The sequence below is a fragment of the Lissotriton helveticus genome, chromosome 5_1, assembly GCF_964261635.1.
Source record: "Lissotriton helveticus chromosome 5_1, aLisHel1.1, whole genome shotgun sequence".
Taxonomy (NCBI): Eukaryota; Metazoa; Chordata; class Amphibia; order Caudata; family Salamandridae; genus Lissotriton; species Lissotriton helveticus.
The window spans coordinates 1,857,566,098-1,857,585,643 of NC_136065.1; the positions used below are offsets into that span (position 1 = coordinate 1,857,566,098).

At 41.1% G+C, this 19,546-nt stretch overlaps 1 long non-coding RNA gene across 1 annotated transcript in view; it reads left to right on the top strand.

Moving 5' to 3' along the window:
• The window catches only part of LOC144753848 (uncharacterized), a 195,432-nt gene that overhangs the window by 110,044 nt on the left and 65,842 nt on the right, over positions 1-19,546 (top strand). The window contains exon 2 of the long non-coding RNA XR_013594562.1: positions 18,306-18,412. This is a non-coding gene — a long non-coding RNA (uncharacterized LOC144753848). The remainder of the gene's footprint in view (positions 1-18,305; positions 18,413-19,546) is intronic.

Genomic DNA, 19,546 nt, shown 5'->3' on the forward strand with positions numbered 1-19,546 from the left:
TTAGAGTACCTGTCATAATAAGGATCTGCACATATACATATTTACTAAACAGTGTTGTATAGGGGAATCATTAACCAAAGATTTTGATCATATGATAATTGTGATGATTTTATCAGATATAATTATATATTAATGGGAAAAGCTATGCTTGGCATATTTGTAGGATGAATACACTGTGCGAAACACTGGCTGCATATGTCAGTCATGCCAATAAAATGTACAGTAATGTACTAGCATTCTGTATAGCACAAAATTAACATGTGATATTGAGTTACTGGATGTTGTTGAAACCTGAGTGAAATCCTGTTGAAAACAGGGGATTCCAATAGTTCACAAATAGTTCATAGGGTAATGTCCAGAGAAGTGAGAAAATAAAACTAATAAACTACAAAACATCTACTACTGCTCTTTAATAACAGCCTCTTCTGACTTGGCATCCATATCAGAATATCTTATTCAAAAAGTATTGTTTGACAAAAATATTGCGGACTAAATATTGTCCCATTGGGTGTAGATTGTCCACTGATGTATAACTCCAATGGGTGGTTTTTGAGATATTGGGTTTCTGGATGTTGTTGAAACCTGAGTGAAATCCTGTTGAAAACAGGGGATTCCAATAGTTCACAAATATTTCATAGGGTAATGTCAAGAGAAGTGAGAAAATAAAACTAATAAACTACACAACATCTACTACTTCCCTTTAATAACAGCCTCTTCTGACTTGGCATCCATATCAGAATATCTTATACAAAAATTATTTTCTGACAAAAATATTGCGGACTAAATATTGTCCCATTGGGTGTAGATTTTCCATAGATAAATAACTCCAATGGGTGGTTTTTGTACGCTACAATATATAAATTAAATGCTATTTTATGATATTCCTGCACCACAAAATTCTAGTGTACAAGCTTTTCAGTGTAAGCTTTTAAGTGCACTTGGTAAGAAAGTTAAAGCTCAGAAGATCATTTTTGCAAAGTTCCATGCTCTGACACCTTTCAATTTACAGTTTCTTGAAGTTTTCCAATTTGCCCATTGCCCATTTGCCCAACTATATGTAATCTATTTTGTGCATGAAAATCAGGGCTATAAGTGTAGTGCAGAGACCTGTGTTTGGACAGGGATTCTCTTTTTCATTCTTTGCACTCATAAGAACTAAGGAAAAATGTAAAGTATCACGAGTTACATGAATGATACTACTCCTTATATTACTAGAATCAGCCCATATGGTTACAAAAATACTTAGTAATTACTTTTGTCTCCTAACTCTACTGGTATGTGTGTTTCCGGCATGCAGTAGAGCAGCCAACAAGCACCTCATGACTAGCTGCAAAGAAGTGATATCAACCAACGAGTTGAGACCCCTTGGAATAACAGAATTACTGATGTCCAGATGCAGACCCAAGACCTTTCCATTGATGTCCCAGGGATGATTCACAAGCCAGTTAGTGGGATAGCCCTTTGAGGGACTCTGAGTACACAGGGTGTTGTCTCTCACCCCACGCCTCCCCCACTGTTCATGAACAGGAGGAATTTGTGTGTGAAAACGGGGTTGGACTCAGGAATATGGATATGATAAAGAGTATACTAATTTGAGGCTCAGCATTAGTCCAAATCTCGGCCCAAAAATATGTGATTGCATGGTGCGCGTGCTTACCCGCAGGAATCAAGCATTCCTGTCCTAGTAATTTCAGAACCTCATCAACTTGCAGTCAGGCCTCTAAGGTCCTAAGTACATCAGGTTTATTTTTCTATAACTTCATGATGATATTTGGGTGTTTTTAGATAACTCCTATTTCAGTTTTTTCAAATAACATACATTAACATAGAGATCGTACTTATTTAGTAACGCCACTGTACGATGATTATAGCAGGCCATCCCATTCATGGCAATTTTTTGTGGATGAGAGGCAACATAAATTAGATCAAGTTATAAAAGCAAAATCAGATTGACGAAGTGAGTCTTGTTTTGGTATTCTTTTATTTTCAGTTGTGTTGTTGGTATGCACAGAAATAGAATCAGCCAACGCGTTTCGCCCAGAGAATGGGCTTCTTCAAGGATGTAAAGGCATACAATGTTGTGTATATGTCAGTATTTTAAATAAAATAATATACCGGTATTCCACAGAAAGGTTGCTCCGATAGTTTAAGAAAGGCGAAGAAGAGAGAGAGAAGAAAATGGAAAATGAGGGTGGTGTTGTATTTAGAGTGGTTCACGCACTAGTTTCTAAACCTCCAGGAAGTGAGGATTGACTAGAGTTTCCAATGATCGTAAGGACAACACGGAAGTAGAATTGGGTACTTTCGGGTCGGAAGGACCTCGCCGGCACAATATAACTTTGGAGCTTGCTTTGGGCGTCATTGCGCTCCAGGCTTGCAAGCGGAAGGACTACAACCGGACACGGCTCCTTTATACAGATCCCGCACTTATTACCAACAGGTATGCAATGCTGTGTTTCCTAGACCGTGGTTTACGCGGTCCCTCTGCATATTCGGTTTTTAACAGCTTAGCGTGTTTTGTCAGTTACACTGCCCATCTAAGCCTTGGGACACAGCCATATGCTACGACCGTCACTGGTAAAGGGATAGAGGCCTTCCAACACCCCACATACAGGTAGTCGTACAACCAGATGGCACCCGCTCACCATTTCTTATTTGAGCGACAGGCACTGTCTGCCGTTTTACACAGTGTGGTATGGTGGCGCTCGCTCAAATACTTTACGTTTGGAAACATGCGCGTTTACGTAGCTCTGCCGTTTACTATACTGCGAGCTACCCCCCTATGCTCACCTTCGATCTCACTCCAGATATACATGGCACTCTCTAACGTGGTATGACGGCACTCGCTGAACTTTTTTCAATCAGTGTAACATGGCACTTTCTAATGTGGTATGACGACGCTCGCTGTACTTTTTCAATTAATGTAACATGCACTCTTTAACATAGCATAGATAAACTGATGTTGATTTCCATATCGACTGAACTTGGTTCTGCCGGCGTTCTCTTTTTTCTTTAGGTGTCTCAACTTTTCAGTGGTTACGTTTTAATCCGCTAGCCATTTCTACCTTCGCTGAGCACCTTGTTTGTAACACATGTGGCGCACACCTCCAAGTGAAATGTCTGAACTTAGCAAATCAGTTTGTGCGATTAACATGCTGAATACTTATGACTTAGGCACTAGCGCATACGCGCACGTATGCCTTTCTGACACATAGCCTATTCTATTTTAGGCCTTTTTTTGCCACAAAAGAACACTCTCCAACACGGTAGTTCTCGCAATATGTAAAACAACTCAGGTATGTCTCACCTACGCTTGAAAACATAGGAAACGTCTGACCACCAGTCACAATAATATTTCTGATTGGTCCATATCATACACTCTTTCAGACTGTCTCTCAACTACGTACCAGATGGACAAACCTTGATGAATTACTTGCGTTATCAGCAATTTCTTGGTAAGCCAGCCTAGGCTTACCTAACTTGCATGTGGCATGGGCACTGAATCTGACTGAACTGCCAAGATTTGGGTTTCTGTACCCTTGACGGTACCCGTGTACACCCTTGACAGAGATTTGTTTACATCACCTTCACATCCCTTTCATTTTCAAGGGCTCACCACCACTGTTTAAAATGCACAAGTATATGTCAGCATTTGCTGACACGTACGTGGGTTAACTTCACGCTCCAGGTCACTTGCACAAACTCTTTCCCCGCCACCACTCTAAATACAATCACCAACCTCTTTTTCCATTTTCTTCTCTCGCTCTCTTCTTCGCCTTTCTTAAACTATCGGAGCAACCTTTCTGTGGAATTCCGGTATGTTCTTTTATTTAAAATACTGATATATACACAACATTGTATGCCTTTACAGCCCTGAAGAAGCCCATTCTCTTGGCGAAACGCGTTGGATGATTCTATTTCTGTGCATACCAACAACACGACTGAAAATAAAAGAAGAATACCAACACAAGACGCACTTCGTCAATCTCATTTTGCTTTTATAACTTGATCTAATTTATGTTTCCTCTCATCCACAAAAAATGGCTATATTTTCCATGATCTACTGGCAGCAGGTCATTTGAGGTGGGCAATATACGATAATAATCCCGTGACTGGTCCTGGTGGTGCTGTCTGCTAGAACCCAACTGCTTGCTCCTACAAGAATGTCATCCCATTCATGGCTCTGGTCTTTTTGGATGGATGCCCACCACACTGGGACCTAGACAAAAACACTTGTGAGCACAGGAAGTAGCACTGTTAGAGTGCTCTTTTACCTATCCTTGCATGCCTTTGCCATCCACCTCCCTACAAGTAAAGTAAAATGAGAGCACAGTCCTTTATATGCCTACAAATTGTATATGAATATTACCAGATATTTTCATTTTAATCCCCTTTTAGATGTTTTGAGGCCAACTCGCAAAGGAATGAAAGAGTATGTTTAAGATAATTACAGGAATACTAATATACATACCACAAAACGCCTTTCCTGAGTAGGTCTCTGTCTTTAAAGTGAAAGTGCACTGCTGCAGCCTATGCTGTCCATGCTCTGTGTGTGAAAGAATCTTGTACCGCTGCTGAATATAATGTATCTGTTTAGTACAAGGGAAGCATATTCTACTGCTTTAGAGGTAGACCTCTTCTGTGTATGAGGGAAGCCTTCATTGATGCAATGCACGTTATTATTCTGTGTCTTTGTGTTTATGTGGGTGTGTGTGTATAAGAGAGCGATAGCGTTTTTGCTGCTATGCTCTAGCTGCTCTTTGCATGAGGGAAGCTTGCACTGATGCAGTGCACGTTATTATTCTGTGTCTTTGTAATGTGTTTGTGTATAAGAGGGAGCGATAGAGTTGTTGCTGCTGTGCTCTAACTGTTAATTGCATTAGGGAAGCTTGCATTACCTCTATTGTGCTGCATTTGCCCTTTATGTGACAGAAGCTTACACTACTGCTTCCTCTGCTGTTCTGGGTCTGTATATTTGGAGTCCCCGATTCAGAATTCACCGTAGTCTCAATTGTCAGCGTTTTGATCCTCAAGGAACAGCTTCTAAAAATCTTGCTCTCAGTGCCTTATGGATTCTATAGGACAAGGGAGTTGCAGCTTCGTGGTGTTTGCACAGTGACACGACTGTGTTGAACTTCCATGTGTCAGCAACGTTTCTGGTTGCCTGGAAGTCTTTGAAGCATGGCAGGAATATATTTGTCTACCAATCTGCGCTAAGCTCAAACAGTTCAATGATGAGCAGAATTTGAACAAGGGTTCTTACTGTTGGAAGTTTGCTTGATGGTCGTCATTGTTTTATTGTCAGTTATCGAAGACATGCATGTCGCCTTGACTAGACTATGTTCCGATGGAGAAGGCAACCGTATTTATTAAGCTCATCATGATTTTAGAGGGATGTTCAAAGTTGGAAACTCTTTTCTTTCAAACTTCATGGAATTGTCGTAAATATCATGACAACAACCCATACTTCATAAACTTTCCAGAGTGTGGCTTGTCACGTTGAAATCTGGTCTTTCTCACACCTTTTAAGTTTTTGCGAGAAAAATGATAACCAGCAGCCAGGCAGTTTTAAAGTCACAAGAAACTGCTGTTCATTTGTGTCAGAACAATACTTCATTTTCATTGCATACAACCACTTGTAAGGATATATTTGCACTCACAAGTAAACATTGCCAGTTTGCGAGGATAAACTGGGAAAAGGCATAGATGTAGGAATATCCTTCTGTCTAGAACTGATCTCTCTGGCCCAGCTCGCTTGGCATGCTGACAACCACTAACAAGGAAGTCAAAAATTCCGGGTGTTCGATTTAACCACAACCTATCCTTGAATGTGCAAATTCAAGAAATGTGCACATTCTGTTTTATGCTACTAAGGAAAATTCTCATTTTCCTCCATCAGATCTGCCGGGTCCAATTCTCAAAACTATTACACTGTTGCACCTTGGCATTGACAGTTCCTTGTACCTCAGTGTGCCTGTGTACCAATTTGTTAAATTACAAAGAATACAAACATAGCTATTTTTCTGGTTGCAAGTGTCAGGATATTTGGCCTGGGTTTCAAGGCATGCCACAACCTCCACTGGCTGCCAGTCAAAAGAAGGATTCAATTTATGGCCCTTCAAGCCTTTAACAAGACAGCTCCTCAATTAATCTCATCCATACTGCGGCAGGATACCTCACCCAGATCAGGAGCTAAACACATCATGCATGTCCAGCATTTCCGTTGTTCCTTAATAGGTTGGCGCCACTTCAGTGTCCTAGGTATCATGCTGTGGAACAACCTACTCATTGATATTCATAAAAATTTCCTTGTATTCACTGTTTAGGAAACAACTAAAAATACATGTCTTATGGTAAAATGTATTCCTCCCTTCTCTCTCATATCCTCTTCCTTTCTGCTGTTTACCCCCACTCCTTTTCCAGCACTATGATGCCCTGGGGCGTAGACCCCCGTCTACAAAAAAATTAATGATGAATAATGTAGGAAAAGTTACATATTCAGCAAACTATGGTAGGTCATTATTCAGGACTATACAAGACTACATTTGCTGAATAAAAACTTTGCAAACCCCTAGTTTTTATCAGAGGTGTTAAATAGTGGCTAGGAAAATATGTACGCATAGAAGTACACATTTGTGTAATAACACATGATAAGAGAGTACATATGGTGGATGGACACCGATGGGCTGTGAAATCAGAACACTTGAGTTCTAATACCACCTTCCCCAATTCACTTGGGGGTCCTCATTGAGAGGTGGCCAGAAATTGTGTGAGGAGATATCGAGGTCGGAATTAACAATTCCCAGTAGCATCTCTGCACCAGTTTCTGAACATCATGAGTTTAAGGCACTGGAAAGAAAAATAACCTACAGAACACATTTCCCACATGTTCTGAACAGCTCTATTGGGCAATGGGGTGCCTTTAAACACCGGGTAAAACCAGGCCAGTTGTTTGTGCACCCAGAAATCACAGGTGCAGCAACAGTGGGTTTCATCAATATCACAGGGTGGGGGTGGGGTTATCCCCCGGGACACTGCTCCGGGCAATGGCGTAACAAAAGCCCCCCAACCTCTGCGGTACGGGGCCCCCGAGGTCCCGGGGGGCCACTCAGCAAAAGTTGTAGGTAGTGGGTCGTGGGTAGAGGGGTGGGGCCTTCAAAGTACTTTGCAGGGGCCCCCCCTCAAGTTTGGTTATGCCACTGCCTGCGGCAATTCCTAATGAGGGCCATTGTGTGATCCCAAGCAAATGACGTTATCTCCCTTCGCTTCAGTACATTTACCTGCTTTGATTTAACGTGCATAGAAACACGCTAAAAGCTGGAATAAAGCTCTAAAGAAAGAGTGTTACTAGTTATCTGCATTTGGTTGCATCCCAAAAGTCACCATTCTTCTTTCTTTTCCTCAGAGGAGGCCGGCTGCCTTCAGAATGATCTGACATTTTCAATTACTTCTTGTTTAAATCTCGGTTTCATAAACTCTCACTGTTCCACTTTATTCTGGACTGGCTTACTCAATAAAATGCTGCATTAAGAAAAGCTGGCAGAAAAGCAACTATCATAATCACACTTCATTGTACTCGAGCACCACAACAGAAGTGGAGCTGTGCCAATTGCAGAACAACTGCAGACAGCTCAGAGACTACTTGTAGGGCAATCACTGGAGGGGGAGGTCATTCTGATGACTTAGCATAGGTGCAGATGGTGTCAGAAGCAATTTATCATTAGTTCTTCACTCCAAGAAGTTTCCTTGGAAGACTTGAAATAAGGTAGGATAGCATGGAGACTTTTATACCGACCGACAGCGCCGCTGACTCAATCCACTATTTATCACATTTACACCAGCAGACTTGGCTGGACTCCGCGGTGTAGATTAAAAAAGAAAACCCTTGCTGCCTGTTTAATAGTAGATAAAACTCTTGTTCTGCTCTTCTGCGCATCTGAAACAGAGCCATGTCTTGCTGAATCCTACACAGCTGTTAACCTGCCCCTGAGCATGATGGTGACATTTAGACTATTGAATTTTCAGCCTAATATGTTGGGCACATTGTGACTTGTAGGCCAACACCTATGTTGGAAAAGGGAAACAGGAAACTCCATCATATGTAGATGTGGTTGAAATACTTCCTATGTCTAAATGTTACACTCATGACCAGAAGTAGGAGCTAGATTGTCAAATAAGTAAGGGCCTGATTACGAGTATGGCGGTCCAAATGCTGCCGCACTCATGGTGTCAGTCCGACCGCCACATCCTTGGAGATCCGACCACCTGATTATAACCATTGAGGTTGGACAGCCACAAGACCGCTGTTGCCACCAGGATCCTGGATCCTGCGGTGGGGGGAGGGAGTGGAGTGGCAGGGATGGGAGGCAGTGCTTATGCAGGCACCCCGCCCCAATCACGACTTGCCTTTCCGATTACCTTTTCATGGCAGAGACCCCACCATAAAAAAGTTGGCAGAAAGGCTGGGGAGGGGCCCCATACAGGGCCCTGGGGCAATTTTGCCCATTGGGCAAAGTGCATGGGGCCCATGTTATGCCCCCCTATAATTGCACTGTCGCACATGCACTCTGTGCCATGCACAACATGGTGTGTGGTGCACAGTGTACCCGTGCAAGTGGTGCTGCCGGTGTGAACAGCATGGGCTTCAGACTCTCTATGAGCCAATTGTTGCACCGCCGACACAACACTGGCAGCCCTCCAGTAATATAGTAATGCAGCAGTCGGGATGCCCCAGGATCTCCCGACCGCCACAAGGACGGTCCGGCAGTTGGACTTCCAAATTCGTAATCAGCCCCTAAATCTACACTACTAGCTTCTGCATTTCTATGCCTAGATTTATGAGTTCATAAAATACACAAGGTTTTTTTTTTTTTTTTTTTGCAGAGTTTTATATAGCGCGAACTAGAACCGAACCGAATCAGTTATCAGAGCGCTTTACACAGCACCAGTTACGTTACATGAGGACACACTTTCATTTTAGGCACGGGGAGATTAAGTGATTTGCCCAGAATCACAGGGGGTTTTTGGCGTCGTTACCGAGACCCGAAACCAGATCCCCAGGTCCGAGGTCGAGCGCCTTAGCCATTAGGCCAACCCCTCTCCCCGTTTCCCATGTTATACCAGGACACCCTGTAAGAGTCAGAGATTTCCAGGACTACTCCTGCAAAACAATTGTAAATTCTATTTTCTCATGGAAAAAAATGATAAGTAAATAGGAAGAGCAAATGCAGTTTTTTCTACACGGGAAAACTTTTTTTCACTAGGAAGAAACCCCTTTCCTATACGTCAAGGAATTTTCATAGTGTTCCTTTTCCATCCTAATTACATAGGGGGTTTATTCCTAACTTTGACAGTAGTAAATCTCTGTTCTTACAAGTTGGAATATGTCCGAGATGAGTTTGTGAAAACCCACGAGCGTGTAACTTTGAGGATTTTAATAAAGTCACAAGCATTTCCAATGCACTGTGTTGACATGCTCACATGTAAATCTTGGCTAAATAAATCCACTTTAAACTTTCAAGATACAGAAAAACAATTTGCTTTGCATTCATAAAAAAAGCTATTTTTGCATGTAAGTATTGATTACATGAGAAGCGTGGGTAATTCAGAGTGATGGTCCACAGGGATCTTTGGGTTTGACATCTTCATTCTCAGTCATTTGGCCAAAGTACTGACCAATATTCAACCTCCCAGTCCTTCCTCACAACTAGTGGAGCATGTGTGGAGGTAAGCCCTCTTTTGCAAGACCATTGGGGGCATATTATCAACAAGTAGTGATAATTATCAATAACTAAGTTTAGCGTCATTTTTACTATCGCCGTGCTTCGCCTGATTTTATTGCAGAGATAACGTGCTATTAGCAACGTGTATCTCAAATGCGATAACATTTCAGGCGGTAGCAGCGAAATGCGTGAATATCGCTGGTAATCCAGCGAACTTCACGCATTATCGCCAATGGGGACAAAGCCAGAATATCCACCTCCCATTGGATATAATGGCTAAGAACTGGTCTGAGCAGGCGTTCGTTTTCAGCAATATTCGCGCTTAGAGCGAATTTTTTAATCGCTACACCTGCGTTGATAATAGGCGCTAGCGATGCTAGCGACTGCTTTCAATCGCTAACAGGTTGTGTACGCCCACTTTGCATGTCATTAGCGATAAATATCGCTGACATGCAAAGCGGGCCCCAAACCGCTCGCTATCGCCTACAAACTGTCGCTAACTGCTGTTAGAGACAGCTTGCTAATAGGGCGATGAAATTATCGCTGCTTAGTTCGGCCGCTAAAGCGGCGATAATTTCATATCCCCCGCCTTTATAATATGCCCCATTATTCGAGATTTACACCCATGAGGGAATGGATCAGCCTTAGTGAACATAAGGAGGAGCTACTCTTCTCCATGGACGAATTGCAAGAAAACTTCAAACATCTCAGTGGCTATGGCACCAATACTGCTAGAAGAGGATCCCAGATATGTGTAAGTTTGACGGTGGTCACAATCTTCAGAGGGCAGTTCCACCCTGGAATGCCCATAAAATAGATTTACTCACATGGAAACTGTTGTTGCTGTAGCTATATATGTAGGCATTTCTGTGAATTGTAAAAGATGGTCTTTCTCATAAAAAAACAGTTTGAAGGTTACACTCATACATGAAGGTATGTTAGCATATAATTAAACCACACATACAAAGAGGTCTGTAAGTGGGGCTCAATGCATCTAAATCAAGCTCATTTACATAGCCAGTTAATTGTTTTGAAACTCTGGCATGGATCTGGCTCCTGTAGGTATATATTGAACACTTCGGTTACAGTCAAATACATTTCTGCTTCCTTTTACAGCCCACTTAATGAGTCTGAGCTCTTTTAAGAACAAAAAGGTTACAGCAACCTCCGGCATAATCCCTCTCTTACATGTACAGTGGGCACCACAGTCACATTGACCGCATTATTTCAACACTTTCAGATAACCGCGGAGCATGACCTAATTCCATTGTCTCATCTTTGGACCCAGTGCTGCTTTTCCACAGCTTTCCACGTTTGCTTTGGCAGGGTTCTTAGCTTTCTCCTTACTGATGAGCATTAAATTACTCGCCTTAAGCTGAATGCTGTGCTCTGTGGGTTGGTAGCAATGAGATGACTTCAGTTCCAGATGCACTTCCTGAACCAGGCATTATTTATCCGTCACTGGTAGCACACAGTTTGCAGCAGTAGGAACTGAGCAGTGTATCAGTGTGTCAGAGATGTCAGTTGCATTTCAGTGTGGAGACTGTCCTGCCCTGGTAGCAGTAGGCTCGCCTGATAAGTGAAAGCCAATCACAACTGCTACTACCTGATGTCATCACTGCACTGAAAATTGAGATATGTGGTCAATGCATTCTCCTGGGATGGGTTGTCTCCAGTTGAACAGGACTTTCCCCCATTTCCTTCATCCTTTCTGCACTGCCTAGAAGTGCAATCAGATTACTCTCCTAACGAAGCATCCCCAGTGTTTAATTGTCCCCTTAAACTTAAAACTTTGCAAAAACAGTTTGTTTTGCCCTACGGTTGTGGCTCCATTTTTTATTGCATGAGTTGTCCCCTACTGTCACTCTTTGCAGACCCAACATTCTTGTCTTGGTCATTTCAGAGAACCTTGAAGCAATCTTTGCTTTTCACTTTTATATCAAATTTCACCTTTTAATTCAAAAACTGATATTTGGAGTGGGTGCATTATTTTGAACAAGATGTAAGCCTACATTTGAGGCTCAGAAATCATTTATAAAACAAACTACCATACATACATACAAACAAGGTTTAGAATGTATTGTCCTTTCTCATAAAGCGATGGAAAAGAGAAAGTGACCTCACATGCCTTGGAACCAGCTGACATCACAGGAAATGGCATACCTTAATTTACGGCAGGATGATGGGTCCTTGTGGAAGAGGTGTGGCGCCACGGCTAGGGCGACTGACGTCGGAATCTGGGGATCACGGGTCGATCCCCGGGACTGGCGGCAGATTAGCCCAGCACCATGTGACTCTGGGCAATAGCTTGCTTAATCTTCCCAACGGCCCCCAGCGCCTAGAGACCCTTGTGGGTGATTGTGCGCTTTACAAATGTGGATTATTATTATTATTAAATCTTTCCATTAAAAACTCTTCTTGAAAACTCGAGTCATTACCAGTATGTTAATAAACTGTGACCGAAAACAACCAACTACTCAACCTAGGTATATCATATTCATAATGAAGTATAAATGGTTACAAAAAACAGTTGCTACCGTGGCCCCAGCTATTGTTTAACTACACAACTCGTTGGTACTGGTATTAATTCCTGTACCTAATGCCACAACAAAGGCTACTAGCACGGAAAATGGCTAGGTATGTAGCCTACACCTTTAAAAACATATGAAATAGTCTGTGAGAACCAGAACTGGTCATCAGACAATATTCCCTGTAGTTCTGCTCAGATAGTATCAATTGCCCCTCACAATAATCAGCCAGGCCAATTGTCTTGCAAGATGAAAGAAAAAATACCTTATTTCTAATAATCCAATAAATATGCTTAGGAAATAGATCATTTTATATACCACATAATTACCATGACAAAACATATTGGCACAGAGCAAAGGCCTAAAAATCCCAAAAAACTTTTGCTAGAAGTTTTCATTGCAATGTTACCTTTCTGCCTCATTTATCAGCCAGTGGTTTGACAGAAGCAGCTTGATACTCATGTCTTCAGAGAGGCACTGAAAAGGCTGAAAATGACCGCAGTGTTTAAATAAATGAATGCACAGCCAAGTGTATCTAATTTACAGTGTTGTTTTTCATCATTTCGTTCTTCATTAATAGAGTCTTGCTTTTAGGTTGATTGGGCCTGAGACATTGAATTGTTTTTTGACTTTTCACTTTAAGAACCCAGTTCCTTAATTATATCGATTTGGCAGCCTTCGATTAGGTACCTCGTCATAAACTTTGGATAGTTTTGGAGGAACGTGGCATTCCACCTTACTTGCTCTCCCTGATCAAGCAACTGCATACTTGAAATTTTGCCCAGGTAAGATACGGGAAACACGGGGAACTGACTTCTCGCTTCCCAGTGAATAGGGGTGTAAGGCAGGGGTGTGTCCTGGCCCTTACACTGTTCTGCTCTATATTAATGCTCTGGTTGAACAACTAAACAAAGTCGCCAACATCGATGCTACAAAGCTTGCCCGTGACAAGGTGCCACAAATGATGTTTGCGGATGACACCTTGTTACTCTCCAAATCTCCCATGGGTATCCAAAGGTCTCTTGACACCTTTTCTTTATTCTGCAAAGACAGGGGGCTTGAGTTTAATACAGCAAAAACCAAGTACATGGTATTTAATCCTAGTAGAACTTCTCGCCCTAACTCCACCCTAAATGGTACACAGTTGGAGAGGGTGGCAGTCTTTGACTACTTGGGTGTTACGCTGACGGAAACCTTTGGGTGGGGCCCGCATCAAGAAAAGACAGGCTTGAGGCTAGCACAGATGGCCGGGGGCCTAGCAAAACTATATAGGAGCTTAACATCTAGACAACCGGGCTCGTTGACGGAGATTTATAAAGTTCAAATCAGGAGCGCTATTATGTATGGGGCCGAACTTTGTGGACACACCCCGTAGGTGCACTGGTCAAATCTGAGAACAACTTTATGAGACAGCTCTTGGGCCTACCGCCAAGTATCCCTCTCATCTTCCTATGAATGGACCTTGGGCTCAGATCCATAAATGAGGAGATTGTGTTGCGACCTTTGACCTTTTGGTGCCGATTATGAGCGACTCCCGAACTAGCACCCTATCAGTCGGAAGTGAAGGCGATCCTGGGGCTCTCAGGGGTGGAAAATTATCCTGGTTCGAACATATAAGAGACCTGTGCTTTAGACTAGGCCGGCCAAACCTATGGACCCACCCCGAGGAAGCATCCCCGACCATTTCATCCTCGAGTTAGTTAAATCCTACAGATTTTTTAGACTGGTTGAACTCCAAGGCAGTATAAAATCTAGCTGTTTAACTTCTGATTTTTCCATTTTTAAAGACCAGTATCTATTTGAGGCTTTCCTTGATGATGTCTGTCCGCTCATGGCAAGGAAACTCTATGCCCAGTTTAGGTGGAGATGTCTGCCAGTCCGTGCATTTACAAACAAATGGACAACAGCCTCCCAAGTGGGTTGTCCTGCATGTGACTGTCAGGAAGAGACCCTTACGCATGTTATTTTCTTCTGCCCAGGTTACAATGTACCCAAGAGGTATTGGCTCCTACCAATATGCAGGAACATGGGGTTTAGACAGATACAGGAGGCCTTTAGAGTTATGAGAACTGCAACATACCCCCGATTGTTTGTGCTGTGTCCCGTTTCCTAAACTCCTTGTGGCTCAGGCGCTGCAAGTTTTTAAACTACTCCAGCACATGCTAAATATACCCCTTCCGTTTTCCATTGCTGTGATTTCATCAAATCATGAATATCCTGTTTTAAATGATTTTTAAACTTTACATTTCTTTTTTAGTTTGTCATGAAATTTGTACAATCAATTGCTAATGGTGATATTCTGTAATGTTTAACATTTTGTGATGTATGTATTTTATCTTTTGCTTTTATGGTCTACAATGATCGAAATAAAGCTTGGAAATGGAAATGGATATTCTTTAAAACAGTGATTTGCCTTACACATTTGCTAATGTGCAGGCATGTGCAAGTTTCGCCGCACATTTCTCTACCAATGTAATTCTTCGTTGTTGTTTTAGATGAGACTCGTTTATTCAAATACATATCTAATATTAGAAATTGATTTCTCACTTTCTAATATTATTTCAAATATGAATTTCGCCAGTTCATTAAAATTATGTGGTTGTTCTGCTTCATGATTAGACCATACTTGTACAAGATGCAATTTCAATTCAAGTTCAAACACTACAGTTCAATTTGGATTCAAGGATGGGAAATAGACATGTATTTAAACTCATGACCTAATAATTTATTCCAACAAATATTTAAACTGCAACATTTCATTATATCATTCTTTCATTTACTTCATTGATCCGGAATGTGTCAAGATATTTCAATTAGAGGGTAACATCTCTTGGATAAATCTGAACCACTTCGGACAACAGAAAGTTCAGTTCTGCTGTGGCATGTTTTTGTGTACAAACACAACTTAATATTGGGGATTTATTGCCAGTTGATTGCAGACTATGCTCTTGTTCTCCTATTCTTATTTTCACACTGTGGATGGCCTCTCCAGCACACACTTTGCCAGAAGGGCGTCTTAGCATATATTTTACAAAGTTGTTATCTCAAATTGTAAACTAGCCTTGACACATCTCAAGTCATCAGAATCTCTGCTAGTCCTTGTTGCTAGATCTGCACTATAGATATACTGTAAATTAACAAATATATACATCAGGCAGATTAAGTCTGTGATTTTATTAAGCCATTACACCATTTCCATTACACAAGTTTAGTAATTCTTCTGGAAAGCATCTTCTTAGCTGCTTACAATTGTACACGTAAACAGTGGAAGTCAGGGGAATAATGTTTTAGCCTCTACATCAAGTGCAAAAATTGTTAATTTACATGATCTCTCTTTGTATGTATGTGGTATTTCTATGACACAAAGATAGCAAAAATGTTGTGGAGCACACTAAAGGTTCAATGTCAAGCATAAAGACAACAAGTGATAGGAGAAGTAGCTAGTTTGTTGACTGTTAATGTGATTTAATCTTATTTTAAGAGGCGCGCCTTCAACTCTCTCCGAAATTAGAGCAGCGTTGTGGCAGCCCCGATTGATACAGTGGCGTCTGTTCCAGAACTTGGATGCAAAGATGAAAAAGCTATGCTGCTTTGTTTTCCCTTTTTTACACTTAGTCTGCAGTCTGATGGTGTCCTGGTTTTGTGTGTTCCAAGAACCACCAGATATGGTGAGCCTCGTCTGTAAGAAAAGTGGGGGTGTTGGTTGTAATGGCTTTGTAAATGATGGAGCTGGTTTTGAAGGTGTTACCTAATTATTTGTATGTTCTGGCGGAAGAATAACACACATCTTAAATACTAACAGAATAATTATTTACTATTAGGTATATTGTGTGTTATATGCTCAAACAAGCTTGGAGTGTATCTTATGTCGTACATTTATGTATAATATCAGTACTACATTTCAAAAGCCCTATGTCGTTGAGTATGACTGCTTTCCATCTCATTATTTGTCCTTTTACCAACCCCTTTTAATGGAAGCTACTGCTCATCAGCAGTTCTTACAATACAAGAAACTGAAACTGAAAATCATCATCAACCAAATAAGTGGCATAGGCCCACATGCATCAAGCATTTTTGTAGTCGCAAACGGTGCGATTCCTTAAAATCGGCCGTTTGCGAATGCAAAAGTGCTTTTTGGGATGCATGAAGCAATTTTAGAATTTGTAACATTTTTGCGAGTTCTAAAATTGCGGGTGCTTTTAAGAAGTCGCAGATGTGCGATTTCTTAAAAGCAATGCATCATTACTTTTCAAAGTGTAAATTCGCAATTAGGGTGCCAAATTTACCGAGTGGTTCAACCACTCGGTAAATTTGGAAAAAGTGTTTCAAATGCTGAAAATGTTTTTTTTTCAACATTCATGTTTCACACACACATGTCCTTAGGACATGTGTGTGTGAAACATGATGCGAAAAATACATTTCAGGGGTGCATGGGGGGGTCCTCTGGACCCCCCCCCTGCACCCATGAAATTTTCAAAGTGCCACTCGCAATTTGCTAATGCCTTCCCATTGACTCCTATGGGCCTTTTGGCCCATAGGAATCAATGGGAATTGCGAAAATTAACTTAAGAATTCGGTATTCATTTGGGATTCGGTAAAAATTGCGATTTTTACCGAATCACAAATGAATACCGAAAATAATGATGCATAGCATTTTGCACTTCTTAATTTGCGATTCCTTATTTTTCGCAAATTAGGAAGTGCAAAATGTCACAATGATGCATGTGGGCCATAGAACCTTTCTAATGTCATTTTAAAATGTATTAGTATTTATTAGATAGTGAATTTAGCCATGTTTTAAGTTTCACAAGTTTAACTATAATCACAAAGTAGACAAATATGATATAGCCTACATGTCTTTATCTAAAGATTTAAAGTTATGCCTAAAAGTTGTCTTTCACTGTGCTTCCTTTTAAAGTTATCCACTATTAAATTGTAACATCAATCAGCTATGTATACAATTGACAGTGAAATACAAAATGATTTTGAGTAACTGTAAACAAAACAATGACAAAATCTTAATTGGAGGTAAAAACTGGATCACCCAATCTCCCTACATCAATTTGGGTACAGACAAGCAAATGTAGAAGTAATTCTTCTAGGTAATCCACTTGAACTAATTCAAGACTGTGTCCAAACATGAATTTACCATGAGTTATTATTCTAAGAAAGCCAAGGGTGGTGTTCCTTTCAGGCTCAAGTTAATAGTTGCATGGCACACAAATGGATTTATTATCGGAGGTGGATACAGAGGAAATGTTACAATCTTGTGCAAATGTAACAAATTAGTTCAAGTAAATTACCCTGGAGAATCACTTGTACTTTTACTAATTCCTAATAGAATCATCCGAAATCAAGAAACACTTATTTAATGGCTATCACTCATCCATTTACTTCAAAAAATTGATGCACAACTTCTGCACATGAAGTATAGAAACATTTTATCTGGCAGCATTTGTGGCAGGTTTTGCACATAAAATAATTAATATCCTTCAATAGCAGTCAATGTTTATGGACTAACATTTGGAAAAAAGGCAGCTTTTGTAAACTGAAATTGATTTAATATGGCAGTATTGCCTGCTATGATGGGGTTACCAGGATTTGATTTTGAGTATTCCTAGTGATCTTCATTACTGTGCACAGTTAAAGGTTAAACCCTGTAGTGATAATCAATCAATGAGGCAACGCAGGATTTATAAAACCATACTGATCATTTACATTCTCATGTGTGGGTCTAGCATCAATCACCCATATGTTTTCAGAAGATAGTTGTTGTCAAATGTTGGCATCTAATTGTGTATCAAAAGTGGCAGAATATTGGTTGGGAATGGTAACCATCAGGGCCATTTCCAATGTATAGGATATCACAGCACAAAATGAAGAGACGCAAGAGAATTGGACTAGAGGGGAAAGTGCAGTCTTGATGTGGTTGCTATTGTCTCGGAGATGTAGTATTCACTAACCATCAAGTTGATACACTTTCAAAATGGTACTGCCAACACATCAAAGAGGTTATTTGCAGTGATGTATTTCCTATCCTTGCTCCTTTTCTTAGGTGTTGTGGATGCCCTTGGAGTGCTAGCATTCATCTTTACAAAGTACCCCCTTCTTGTACCTCTGTCCCTTGTCACCAGACAACTGAAACAACTGCAGCAGAAAGAGGTAGGTGCACCTCAGAACTCCCCTTTTCTGTGGTATGGAATGTATCATCTCATTACACTGTAGAAATTAGAGGGTGTTTATTAGAGCCATAATATGATCGCAAATGTTAATCGTGCCCCAAAGAGTATGTTGCCCTCAGTTATTATAGATATCAAACATGCAGTGCAAAGCTGTTGGAACACACCCGGAATACATTTATAGTAGAGATGACCTATGACATTGGTATAGAATTGTCTACCAAGAATCCACCAAGATAAATTGCTCATTGAATCTCCATTTTGGCAGGCAGGAAAGTGGACAGAATGTACTCAACCTCCCACCCCGCACTTATAGTACCTCATACCACAAAGAGCTCCACTACTTCTAATCCACAGACGAGCACACTTCAAACTCCTCACTGTTGTATTCTACTTGCTGTGGAATCTGGAACACCGTTGTGGTTCCAAATAATGAGATTGAAGCTAAAAAAGGATAAACACAGTTACATCTTCTCAGTGCATGGCTCCTGTTGTTGTTGTCTTGAATAAACTACTTAACGTACCTTAGTCCATGCCTGCATTGTCTTTACTACACTTATGCACACATACAGAGCATCACACAACATCGGCCCTCATGTACCTCAACAACTGCATAAACTTCCCCAACCTACCAGACGTCTTTGCTCACCTTGACACCACTGCATATGCAGAACCCATCTGGTGGTCATGCCTTCTCCTACTCACTCCTAAAGCCTGGAATGACCAGCCCCTACACATCAATGCCTCTTCCTCAGTTCTTGAATGCCACAAGAAATTGAAGACCTGGCTCTTCACTGTGCCCTGACCCTGGTACAGCCCATACAGCTCCGGCTTCAATGCTAGGATTCCTTTCAGCACGAGTTATATGGTATAGAAATACACTTAACATAGCACTTTCCTACTAACCTGGTCATTTCCATTGAGGTCTCCACAGGAGGGTCTGTTAGAAAAGTTTCTGCTGATTGAGGGGTAAGGGTACCCTTCAGGGCAAATACTCAGGACCTCTACCCTTACCAGTCAATCTTAGGTAAACACATTCTTCTTTTCCACATAAGCATTCAAGGTAAGCGGCAAGGCACTGATCTTAAATATGCATATGCAAGCACCTTAAATCCAA